This window comes from Petaurus breviceps, unplaced genomic scaffold (genome assembly GCF_028583685.1).
Source record: "Petaurus breviceps papuanus isolate PSGF00001 unplaced genomic scaffold, PetGlider_PUasm1.0 80, whole genome shotgun sequence".
Taxonomy (NCBI): Eukaryota; Metazoa; Chordata; class Mammalia; order Diprotodontia; family Petauridae; genus Petaurus; species Petaurus breviceps.
The window spans coordinates 23,479,755-23,493,644 of record NW_027186540.1 but is presented as its reverse complement, the minus strand read 5'-3'; the positions used below and the strand labels follow the sequence as shown (position 1 = coordinate 23,493,644).

The window sequence follows — 13,890 nt, the reverse complement described above, 5'->3', positions numbered from 1 at the left end:
AACTAGTAAACTTACCCTTAAAAAAAATCCAAAAACCAAAAAGCACACCCACCCTGATCCAACTCATATGCTTTTCCTATTGTGCTTTATAGTAGAATTATTTTACAGTAATTATCAAGTCACCCTTTCAATATACTTAAGAGGGTGGTGTGCTTTCAGGAAGCAAGGAAAACTGGAAGAGGAAAATAAGAAACAGGAAAAACAAGACCCAGACCCACCATGACACTTCTTGACCATCTTCCATGTTTTCCAATCCCAGCTCTGAAAACAGTAATCAAATCAACAATACCACTCCTGTGAAGGATATGTCAATCACTTGCCCAATGGTCCCAATCATCATTCCTTCTGACTTTTCTGTTTAAAACACTCCTACCCTGGATACATCACCTCCTTAAAGGAATGAAAAAAGAACAAAAAAAGAAAGAAAGCTACTTAAGGGCAGTGACTAACTTGCTTGGTTTTATCCGGATTCTCAACATTCAGCACAGTGTTCTGTTAAAGACCTTTTAAATGAAGCCTTTCCTGCTCTCCCCAACACACACACATTGCAGCTTGCCATCAAAGAGTAATTAGGGAAGATGTGCATATTTAAGTTTATACAAAATAAATACAAAGTAATGGGAAAGAAGGGCTCTGCATAAGACTCCTCCAGATGGTGGCTCCTAAGCTAAGATTTGATCCCTAAACTAGGGATTTTAGGGTAGCAGGTAAAAGAGAACTTCACAGAAATGAGGAGCAACAAGTACAAAGACAGATCTGTTCTATCATTTTTAAGGAATACCAAGAAATCCAGTCTGGCTGCACCATGGCATGTAGCAGAGATCAAAGAATCCTGAGATATAAAGTATTAAATGACTTGCCCAGGGTCACAAAAGTAGTTAAATGTGTGAGGTGGGTTTTGGATCTAGGTCTTCAAGATTCCAAAACCAGTATCCTATCTACCCCAAGACGTTGCCTTTATATAGAATAATGTGTAATCAAACTGAAAGGTAGGTTGAAGCCAGTTTATAAAGGGCTTTAAAAGCTAAATAGAGGAGTTTATATCTTATCTTAGAGAGAATTGGGAGCTGTTAGAGAGAGGTGACACTGACAGACCTAAGCTTTATGAAAATTCATTGGTAAGCTATAAGAAGTTACACTGATTGGAGAGAAGAGACTTGATAGAAAGAAATCAACTAGGAAGTTATTGTGATACTTTCACTAGAGGTGAAAGCCCCAAACTAGGCTTATGGTACTAAGTCATGTCAAAGATGAGGAAGAGAACTTCTAAATACCTATCCATTTTCATCAGCCTTACATTTTAATAGCAAATATAATTTGCTATATTAACAAAGAATTAATTATAGACTAAGATTGGGGGAGACACTCAAAAGAAAATATTAGTAAAGTACAGAAAGGATATTCTGAAAAATCACAGAATACCAAAGTTGAAAGTGTCTTCAGTGACCATCTAGTTCAATTAATATCCCCTTTATAAAATCTAAGAAAAGTGATTGTTCTGTCTTCACTTGGAGATCCACTTGAAACTCACTACTTCCTAAAGCAGTCCATTCTACTTTTTGGTTAGCTCTATTGTTAGAAAAGTATTTTCATGAGGTTAACAATCAGATTCATTATTATTGCTCTAATTATAGAAAACTTTTCCTTATTTCTAGACAAAAATCTGACTTTCTGCAACATACTGCTCCACCTTCAAAGGGGACCAAAGAGAAAAAGTTTAATTCTTCTTCTACATAAAGGCCCTCGAAATATTTTAAGATAGTTATTATCCCTACTCCCTCCTGGAGACAAAAACAAAACAGTCCCTGCCTTCCAGGAGCACACATTCAATATGGAAGACAAGCATAAAACAAATTAAATACACAAGGTTTTTTTTTCAAGAAGGGGGGAAAGGGATAAGGGGACAACCTTAGTAGCTAGTTAGGGATTTCAGGAAAAATTTAATACTAAATAAAATTTAACATGTACAATTTGCATATGTACCTCATGTCCTCGTCCCTTCACCATCCTAGGTCAATTTCCTCTGAACACTTATCTCCCACCCTTCTAAAAATGTGATATCCAGAAATGAATGTAATACTCTCGATAGGTGGTCAGCTTGGTAATGGAAGGGAGAAGGGAAGAGTTGTTCCTTTTCATTCATTCTCTATATCATGTTTCTCTTAATGCAATCTAAGGCTGCATTTCTGGATGCCCTACTATTCAACTATTTGAGTTTGAACAATTTCATACAGAATCACAGAATTCCAAAGTTAGAAAATCACATGGAAACCATCTAGTACAACCCATACAACTTCTACCACATATAAAAAGGTGCTATACTTCCTTAACTTAAAGACCTCTAGGGAAGGGGAACCTGCCACCTGCCACTGGAAGCAGCCAATGTCACTTTTGGATAGCTCTTATTATTAGAGAATTTGAATTTGACTCATATTGACATTGCAGTCTATTAAGAAATCCCTTATCTTTCTCAACAAAAATGTTATTTATTCACTCCTCTTTCCCTCCCCTTTATCTATGACACACTTTTGAATCTGATGTTTGGAACTAAAACAATGGAATTTTACATTTACCTTTATTAAATTTCACTTATTAGACTATCCCAGTGTGACATTCTGCTAAGATATTTCAGAATGCTATCATCCAATGTGTTATCTACTCCTTCCAGTTTTATGCCATCCACAGATCTGCTTAGCACACCATAGGAGGAAGCATGGTACAACGAAAGCAGTAACTCCAGAATCAGAAGACCCTGGTTCAGATTCTGCCTCTGAAACTTTTTATCTATGTGAACTAGGGCAAGTCATTCAACCTCCCTGAGCCTTGTTTCTGTATCTGTAAAACGAGAGGGTTGAATTAGATGACCTCTTGAAATCGATACCAGTTCTAGTTCCATAATTCTATGATGCATCTATGCCTTCATCCCAACCACCAAAGACAGTTCTTTTTGTCATTCCAATAAAGACCTCACTCCAAGATGATATAAGACCCATTAATGATGCATTTTTGGTCCAGTCATTCAATCATAAATAAATGCACCAAAAGTCAATCATCTAGTCCTCATCTCTCCATTTTCCAAAAGGATAATGAGATTGTCAAATACTCTTCTGAAATCTAACCATTTTTACAGCTTTCCTCAAATCATCTAATAATCTTGTCCAAAAAAGGAAATTTTAGACCAACGTGATCTGTCATGCCATCAAGAGAACATTTGAAACAGACCTTACTCTTGTTTTGTTTTTTGCTTTTTGGAGGTGGGAAGGCAGGGCAATTGGGGTTAAGTAACCTGCCCAAGGTCGCACGCTACTAAGTGTTAAGTGTCTGAGGCCAAATTTGAACTCAGGTCCTCCTGACTCCAGGGCTTTTCACTGTACCACCTAGCCACACCACAGACCTTACTCTTAACATGAAATACAAAATTAAGATTTTTTTCCAATTATCAAACCATTGTTATCTTTACCTATTAATACTTCTAAACTTCAGTTACCCCACAGACTACACTGCTATACAAAATGAACAGAAATTAAAAACTGCTTACTCATGCTTCATTAAGAAGTCTTAGAATAGCCCTTTGTAAATAAAGGAAAGACATATATATAAGACCTAGAACCATTCCCCAATATATGCAGTCAAAAGATATGAATAGGTCTCAAAAGAAGAATTAGAAATTCTTAACAACCATATTAGATATTACTTTCCAAATATCCACTAAAAAAGGAGAAAGATAAAACAACTCATAAGGTTTCACTTCACAACCAGCAAATTGGCAAAAAAACTGAAATAATATTGGAAAGGCAATGAAAAGACTCTCTAATCCCTCTCTTGTTGGTGAAAAGTTGAATTGGTCCAACTACCCTTAAAAGAAATTTGAAATTATGCTAATAGCAACAACAATCCATACCCTTTGCCCCAGAGGTTCACTCCTAGGCATATATCCTAGGGAGGTGAAGGGGAAAAAAAAGAAAGGCCCCACATACGAAATTATTTATAGCTACAACAAAAAGTGATGGGAACAAAGTAGATGCCCATGGGACAGGGGATTGGCTAAACAAGCTGTGGGGCATTAATATAAATATTAATAAAATATTACTTCCGTGTAAGAAATGATGAATATGAAGAATTCAGAGAAGCATTAGAAGAGTTGTATGTACTGGTACAGAATAAAATAGGCAGAGCTGGGAAAATATGCCTGACTTGACTACAATGCAAACAGGAAACAAAATTAACATAAAGCAATTATAATGATCAAGGGTGCTGGGAAAGAGATAATATAATGGGTGTTAAAAACTGAAAATCCTGGTCAAATTTGCCTGCTTTTCCCCCTCTATTTCTAAAAAAACCTTTTTGTTACACATGATGGCTCACTGAGTAGGGAAAGGAGAGGGATATAGTTGGAAATGAAAGTGATACGAAAAAGAACAGCTTTTTGAACGACAGGGAAAAAAATGATACATTATTGTAACATTTAAGGCCTTAAGTTTTCTTTTCTTGGAGAGCTTTTTCACATGCTGTATTTACTAATGAACAATACAAAGGAATAAATAGGGCCAAAGAGTAAACTTTAAGATCTCTAAAAATAAGTCTTTAATTTAGACTAGAAAACGGAATTTGTCCACAATGTGAGTGCTAGGTCGATTTCAAATTACATAGCTGCCACAATTTCCCAGGTTGCTACTCAGAATGGTTATGTTTTTAAAGGTCTATTTTCATATAGTCATATCCATTACACTTCCCTTTAGCTTTGTCAGTGTTCTTTTGGGATACAAAGGAAAGTATAACAGCAGTGGTCAGTTCCTAGATATGTATGTAAAATAACTAACTAGGCCGTATCATGCCATACAACATGTTGCAACTGAAAATAAGAATTTATCTATTGCACTTAACTGCTCAGTCATTAATTTTTCTTAAAAGCCAACTTTTGCCCTTAAAAAACTGAAATAAACCCCTTTAGAATGTGTTAGTAAGAAGCATTTATTAAGAACTTAGTATAAACATTATGTTAAGCAAAAAACAGTCTGCCCTCAAGGAGCTCAGATAATGGGTGGAACAATACACAAAAAATTAGTTATAAATAAGATATATACAGAGTCAAAGGGAAACTCAAAAGTGAAGTCAGAAAAAAACTGTTGCCGAACATGGGATCTGAGTTTATTTTAAAGGGAAACCAGGGAAATTGAGAGGTGAAAGTAAGCACAGAACAATCTGGCTATGGGGGACAGCCAGTGAAAAGGCAAGGATTAGGGAAATGGAGTGTCCTTGGAGAGGAATAGCTGGAAGGGAATAAAGTATAAGACTGGAAAGGTTGAAAAGAGACCAGGCTGTGAAGAACTTTAAAGGCCAAAGAGAGAATCTTATAGTTGATTCTGGGTGTAATTAATAAAGAGCCAGTGAAGTTTGTTGAATAAGAGCATGACATGATCGGATATAGGTTTTAGAAAAAAATCATTTTGGCAGCTGAATGGAGGATGCATTGGAGTAGGAAGAAACATGAAGCAGAGACAAGTTAGAAAGCTATTGGAATAGTCCAGAAGAGAGGGGATAAGGCTGTAAAAACTGAGAGGAAACAAATATACTAAAAATGCTTTGAAGTTCCCTGCACATATTAGTTATTTAATAGTTATTTGCTGACTGATTAATTGCTCTCAATGTCTTTGCATAACAATTATAGTGTCAATCCCACCTTCCTGAGGGGTAAAAATCTTTTACTTCATTCTTTTTCCCCCATCTCACCTCCTCCAATTATTCTTTAACTCAATATTCATTTCCCCCCAACTCACTAATCCAAATCCTACAGCAAATTGTTACACATGAGAGAAAAGAAATCTATTTTCTAGGGTTATCTAGGTGGCGCAGTGAATAGAGCACTGACCCTGGAGTCAGGAAGACCTGAGTTCAAATCTAGCCTCAGACACGGAATACAAAAACTAGCTGTGTGACTTTGGGCAAGTCACTTAACCCCAATTGCCCTCCAAAAAGAAACAAACAAAAAAAAAAAGAAATCTATTTTCTATTCAGCGCTCCATTCACCTAATACTGAAATTCCTCTTGTACATTTTCATTTCCCTAACATGTTGTCTCATATTTAGTAAGTCTTATCCATTTTTTTTAAAGTTTCTTTCCTCTGTTTCCTTTCTTTTCACTTTCGTGGCCACAACCTCAAGTGCAGGTTCTGAGAAGTAGACTATTATAAAATTCCAAATTCTTGTCCTTTCAACCCACAGCATTGAAAATTTGATTTCTTCAATCATCACTTTCTCTATGCTACTCTTCAATCCCAAATTCTTAAATGGCTTCCCATTAGTGAGAAGATAACATCTAAACTCTTTAGCCTAGAAGTGAAGGACATTCAAATGATGGCTCCAATATAATCTTCCATCCTCATCTCACTATTCTCCAATATGACTATTCTGCTCTAATAAGGCTCAACAAATCTTATTCAAACTATGGCTACACTTTTTCATCCTGGCATAAAACCTAGCACACCCCTATCTCTTCTCTTGCTCCAACACACAAATCTAAATCTTTCACGAAGACATCCTTGATCACAAGATGAGGAAACCTTTTCTACCACTGTGGGTTGGCCTCTCCATTGCCTTAAAGTCTTAAAGGGTTACTTAGAGTACTAAAACTTTAAGTGACTTGCCCAGGTCACAGAGTCATATGTGTCAAGAATAGCACTCAAACCTAGGTCTTCCTGCCAGTTCTTTATCAACTTCAATACAGTATCTCACCTTGATCATACCAGCTATAGAGCTTAGCCTCCTAACTCCCATAGTACTTGTATAAAGTACTAATTTAGCATTTAAATAGATGGACTAGGGATTAAGAAGGGTCCCTAAAGGCTAGAGATCCCTCCCCTACTTTAGTCCCCAATAGGCTACCATACTCTGCTCCTTACTAAAGCAAAGTCTTGCAGATTTGTAAATGTATTTCACTATATATTTAAATATACCTATTTAAGTAATATAATTAAGTTTACTCTTTCAACATTAAAAAAAAAGAAATATTTTCAGCCCAAATTAAAAAAAAATCCAGCTGTTATAGTTGGCAACAAATCCTATAAAATGAAAAAAAAAAAAAATAGAAGGTATATATACCCACTCATAAAACGGCCAGGGAGTCTGAATTCTCTTTTCTATCCCAATATAGGTTTCTCAAAAAGTATATAAACACTGATTCTTTAATCCCCAAATTGCAAAACTAAAAATATAATTAGACTCATTCAATAACAATGCTAAACAGTGAACAAAGAAGTACTGGTACTAAGTTACCTTTGAAAACCCTGATCTAATGCCTTATCCTAATGTGGAAGTGACTTTGGTCTTGAAAATCTTGCCAATGGAACTTAATTTCTGGCATGTTTCTATAAGCTAGGAAAGCTAAGTGAAAAACTGTGGGCTTGTTATCAGAGGACCAAGTAGTCTAGCTAAAATAAGGAAAGGGATCACCCCCATTTTGGACACAACTTGATGTTTTCACCCACAGTAATTCTATATAATTGTGAAGGGGTAGTAATCGATGTGGTTGGAAGAAATGTTCATAATGACAATAGCAAAGTTCTTGGAAAAGGGTTTATCTCCTGGTTATGTCTGACTCTGTGACCCATTTGGGGTTTTCTTAGCAAAGGTACTGGAGTGGTTTGTCATTTCCTTCTCCAGTTCATTTTACAGATGGGGAAACCAAGGCAAACAGGGTTAAGTAACTTGCCCAGAGTCACACAGCTATTAAGTGTCTTGAGACTGGATTTGAACTCATGAAGATCAGTCTTCCTGATTCCAGGCCCAGTATTCTATCCACTGTGCCACCTAGCTGCCCCCTGAAAAGGGGTACCTTATGCAAAAAGAGAGAAATTAACTAATTTCTATGTGAAACATACATATGCTTAGTAGTACATAAAGTTCTAATAAGGTCTGTGAAAACCTTAAGAAGTAACTCCTCTTCCTTCTTCTCCTAGACCAAAGGGCAACACATTCCAAAGAGTAAAAGAATAGTAAAAAAGCAAACAACTAAAAATGCTAAGGATCAGGCTCAGCTTTACTTTTGTGGAAAAGTCATCACTGATAAGGCTCATTGTGAGATTGTGAAGATGTATGGAGTAGTTCTAGACATTTTCCCCTCCTTCTCATATAAAAATAAGGAAAACACCTGAATTTAAAACACAAGGACAAAAAGGTGGCAGGCAATATGAAGATGAGCATTTACAATGGAAACCTTAGTAACTAATAAGAAAATCACACAAGTAGAGCTGGAAGAGAAATTCTGTCCTGTAATCTCTAGGACCTGCAAATAGTTTTTTAATGCTTCTAAATGACCTCCAAAACAGAAAAAAAAAAAATTACAATAGTAAATTCTCAAATCATATACACATAAAAAAATTTTCAAGTTTATCCTAAGTTTAAGAAAAGAAATAGTTTTTTTTTTCTGTATGTACTCTAGAAAATGTGGAAGTTCATATAATAAATATGCTTTTCTGATCACAAATCGAAACAGAAGCTCCCCTACAAGTTCATGGCAGATGCTATTTGCCTAGCTCCCTGCTATAAATTACTGAAAACTATAATTCTTAGGTTCATCTGTAAAATAGTCTGGAAAATGTACCCAGTTCTCTTACAAATCTAGTGTATTGTTTTTAACATTTACATTAGTATTTAAAAATTTTTAAATAAAAATAACCCAAAGATATTAAATTGCTAGCATTAAATCAATTTTTCAATTTTAAAAATCCTGTTTACATCAAATAAAAAGGTTTTCTTTCCTAATTAGTGAATTGAAATAAATTTTAATATTAAAATCCATCTTGTTGAATCACTATTCTTTCATAAAAATTAGATATTTTCAATGTAAAAATTTAAATTAAAAAAAAAGTAAAATTACTCTTTCAACTTAAATCCAGTATCTAGCATCTAGTTCTGAGGTTAAAGGTGTTTTTTAAATTAATTTTTTAACAGAAAATCTACTGTTACATGAAAATACAGAAAGAACAGCCTACATCCTCCTCCATTTTACAGTTGTAGTGACAGAAAGCAAAAAGTTTATTAAGTGTCAGAAGCATGATTTATATCAAGACCTTCACAACTTCAATCCTAGTATAACATATACCACACTGCCTCTCTAAGAGTGAAAATGGTTCTATAGACATCATTTCAAATAAGTCTCTTTAGTCATGCCCTCTAAGTGCCTTTTGAAAAACAATAAAACTTACAGTTGCTGATCATGTTAACATTCCCAGATTCAAATGTTGTTTAAATTAGTATTACACAAAACTGCTTATGAATAAAAGAATGCACAGAGGGGGAAAAAAAAGATAAACCTAACTGTAAGCTAATTAACACATTATTTCCCTTCACAAACTCTTCTGTCCAGCCAATCTGTCCCACTGGCTGTTCCTCAAACCTGGCATTCTGTCTTCAATGTCCACATCATTGCACAGATTATCTTCCAAGACTAGAATCTTCTCCCTCCTAATGTTCTACTTCTTGAAACACCTATCTCCCTTCAAAGTAGAATATCAAGGGTCAACTCCTTCAAAAAGAACCTGGTACCCAAGTGGTGGGTCTAGAGTCAGTAAACCTTGAGTTCAAATCTGACCTGCATTCAAAACTGACCTCTGACACTAGTGTAAATCCCGGGCAAGTCACCTAAAGCTGTTTGCTTCTCAACTCTAAAATGGGTATAATAATAGCACCTACCTCAAAGGGTTACTGGGATGTTCAAATGAGATAACATTTGCACATAGGAGGCATTATATAAATGCTTATTTTCTTCCTTTCTTTTCAAAAGGCATTTCTGAATTTTTCTAGCTGTTATTAATGTGTTGTTTCTCCTTCCTTCATCATTGTACTTATTTTGTATATATTCTACATTTACTTATCAATCAACACATTATATCCCCACATAAAAATATAAGTTCCTTGAGGATAAGGGTCTGTTTCATTTTTTGTCTCAAAACCAGGTATTCAGAAGGCACTTACCCCATGCTTGTTGATCTATACATTTTACATATTTAAATAAACTGAATTGTACCCTCTAAGCAGTTCTGTATAAAGCTATTGTCATTTGTTAAAATCGTTTACAGAGTGGGCAAACATTAAGTTTTATTACATGTCTTGTGTAACAAGTCTTATTAATGCTTTGTATAAGATTCAATTTTTAAAACTCCAAAAACAATTCAGCAAACACTGTCACAGTACCTTGCGTGCATTATAAAGTTTAAGTAGGACATCATCCTGGCCTTCATGGAGCTTACATTAAACCAGAGGGATAAAGTTCATGTGCACTCCTCTCCTCACCCCGCCCCCACACACCAGAAGCACCAGAGAGCCTGGGAAGAATTTTTAAATAGGGGAGTGTCATGACCATTGAGAGCTATATAAAAGATTAGTAGGGCTGCAATAGGAAGGATACATTATGAAGGGACATGTCTTTTTAAGAAGCCTGTCACTTTCATATTTAAAGCACTAATCAGTTTAGGATTTTTAAGGGGAAAAAACCTATTAAAAGTCTTTTATTAAAAGATATAATATATTCATGGAAAGAAGTCTATATTCATAATACAAATAATGTCAGTTCAATAACATTCCTTTCCCTTCTCACCCAATAAAAGAGGTTAGCAAACAAGGAAGGATTTGTTTCAAGTATTCTGCCTAATATTATTAATTCAATTTCTTATTTTTCAACTTCTTCAAAGTTGAATCCAGCAAATCCTAGAGTTACTGTGTCATACGTCAAAAATCATTGGTAAGAAGTATCTGGAAAATGTATAATAAAAGAAACCAAAGCTATGAACACTATATTGTTACACTTTGGAGAGTGTGGGTTAGGGTTGGGGCAGTAGGGTAGGTTAGAGGAGGGGAAAAAAAGAAATATCCAAAGTTGAATTAGAAAAGGAATTTTTACTGTTAACTTCAAGAAAGTCTGTGCAGACTTTCCTAAAGTCTATTTTGTTTCTCAGAGATATTGTTTTATAACTGCATTAAAACACACACACACACACACACACACACAATTAAGTAACCAAACTTTTCTGAAAATTAACTTAAATAGAATAAGAATTACAACCAGCCTTTCCTCACTGCGACTGAAATTTGGTTGCCACAATGTTCTAACTAAAAAAATACTCTGTGTTTTTCCCATGGATCATATGTCTCAACACTCCTCCAGAAACAAGTTAATTCTTCCTAACCTTTTGATAAATCCCTCTAAAAAGCTCTGACTCCAAATTAAAATAATAGAGTTCCACAGTCATGGCTAAATATCTACAGCTATAGATACATTACATTTCAGGTAGCCCCTGAACAAAGAAAGATCCATTGTAATGTCTGATATTTTTAGTATTAAGTTAAATACTTTTTAAAAAGGAATTTAAAACAATACATCACTCATTTGCAAATAAGATTATCAAAGAAAACCAGGAAAAATAATTTTAAAAATCTTAAATCTGTTCTTTTAAATTCTATGTTTAAAAAACAAAAGCCAACAGCTAGGTCACTAGCTTTCAGACCTCAGTGTAATTTATAGCATGCAATATTTTGTTTATTTCTGGTCAAATAATGCCAAATATTTCACCTGGATTAGATGTGACTAAGGTCACCCTCACATAAAAAAAACAAGACAAAGACCTGTGAATATACATCAATGTGTAAGCTCAACTCCTTTGAAAAAGAATATATTGATTTTGGAGAGTAAACCTTGTAGATCCTAGGATTCACAAAGTTCAATCACCTATCTGACCAAAATTAAACGTATGCCAGTTGAATAAGTATAAAATGATTTACAAAGTAGGAAGTTTTTTTAAAAGTCTTGGAAATCTGCCAAAGTAGAATATGGTTACACAAAATCATCTGATATTTTATAAAGGTGAACAATGTCCAAGAATCTTTTTAAATATAAAAGTTCTATTCTGCTAAAGGGTTTTTAACTTATACTTTATAAATTCATTTATTTCAGTTTCACAACTACTATAGTTTTGTTCACTGCCTTCAATTTTTTTCTAGTCTAATACCACTCATAGAATATTAATGTAAGAAACACTATGGAACCCACGGCCATTTTCTAGTTTTGTAGATAAAGCAGGCCTCATATCTAGATCATGAAACTTAAAATAATTCACTATAACAACTAATACACATTAAAAAGTCACTAGGCTTATAATGGAATAAGGTCATTTTGAGGGAATATGTGGGCATTACTAGTGTCATGGAGCTTAGTTAAAGATGCTCATCTTCCTGTCTCAGGACAGAAAATAATTAGTTTGTGTCCAAAAGCTTATCAATATATTTCAGTTCTAGAAAGAAAGTGAACACAAACACTTTCAAAATTATCATGGCATGATTTTCTGACAAACTAGATTCTGAAATACCAATAATTTACAGCATTTAGTTATGTTGTAGCTAATATTTAAGGGCTATATAATAGGTCATATTGAACAAGTTGGAGGGTGAACAAAAATTTCATTATTTTTTCTGATCCCAAATTTGAGGTTTCCAAAATACTATGCCAAGTATTGAAACCTTATTTTTGTACTTATATAATAATAATAAAGATGATGATTCTACAGGTCAAAGATTTCACTTAAAATAGAACATGTAAGCTTTGTTTAAAAAAATACACAATTAAAACTGCATAAAGTGTGTAACGCCTAATATGCTACAGGAAAAGAATAGCAATAAATACATTGCAGAAAAACTGAAATTTTTACACTTGATGAAGTAACAAATTTAAGCTTGTTTGTATATCTCCCTGAAATGTAGCAGACAATACAAATTCAGGCAACAGGATTAAGATCATAAATAACATTTTCCCCAAGATTAAAATATCAAAGGAATATCTAGCTAAATGAAAATGTTTAACAAAGATACTTTTTATATAATCTCTACTTCCACTTACTCCAGTAGCAAATTGACTGAGATATATACTTGTAGTTCTTTCTCCTCCCCCCAAGAAAGGTTAACGAAAATATTGCCATACATGTGCCTCTCCCATTCCTAGCAGAAAAACTATTAAGGCTACCTGAGCCTGATTTGGGGGGCAAAAGTGGTGTCATTTTATGTCCCTCTCATGAATAACCAACAAAATTTATCACCTGAAACACTGCACTGTAATTTTCAGCAAAAGAATCATTTTTGTAAATGACTGGAAAAAACTAATCTTTTCATGTAAACATAATAAGTCAGTAACATGCTGCAGACAAACGCACTGCATGGGGTGTGGAGGACCCGAGCTGATTAGATTACCACAACATCAGCCTGGGGCCGCCATTTTTAGAATCTCTAAAGGACAAAAGAGGGAAATTGCAGTTTTTAGTTCACATCTATAAAACTAACGAAAAAAGTGTAGAGTTTCATATCATTTATTGATGTCTCCTGCCTATGGTTGAATACACCTCACTTCTTTCTGTTCGGAAAGACTGCAGAACCCCCAAATCTTACATTATTCTTTCCTTTTAGAGGATGTAAATAAACAGCAGAAACTCCACTCTAGACAGCCAAGGATAGTTTTCTCTTTTAGCATGGTTTATATTATTAAGAAGGCTGATTTAAGTAGAAATTGAGTTCTAGGAAAGAAAGGGTGATAGAAGATTGAATTATTTTTTTTTCTTTTTTCCATCCCCTTCATTTAATATCAACAGAGTAAACCGTTTGTTTCTCTTGTATGCTTCTAAAAGGATTTGTACTTATTTCTTACTCAAAAAGCTTTCTTTCAAAAGCTGCCACACCGTAGGTTGTATGCCCTTAACATAACACAGGATAAAACAAGAGGCTTGTGGGGGGAGGGGACTGGAAAGAAGGCTGGGTATGGGGGGGGGGGGGTGACTACCATAGGGGCGGGTTTACCCTCTTCCCTAGGGGGCGAGGATCTGTCTCGTTCACACACATACACACACAGGGACAC

General features: G+C 34.7%; 1 protein-coding gene across 5 annotated transcripts in view; it reads right to left on the bottom strand.

The window, feature by feature from the left end:
* The window catches only part of LOC138176057 (inactive histone-lysine N-methyltransferase 2E), a 90,727-nt gene that overhangs the window by 75,992 nt on the left and 845 nt on the right, over nucleotides 1–13,890 (bottom strand). The window lies entirely within an intron of this gene.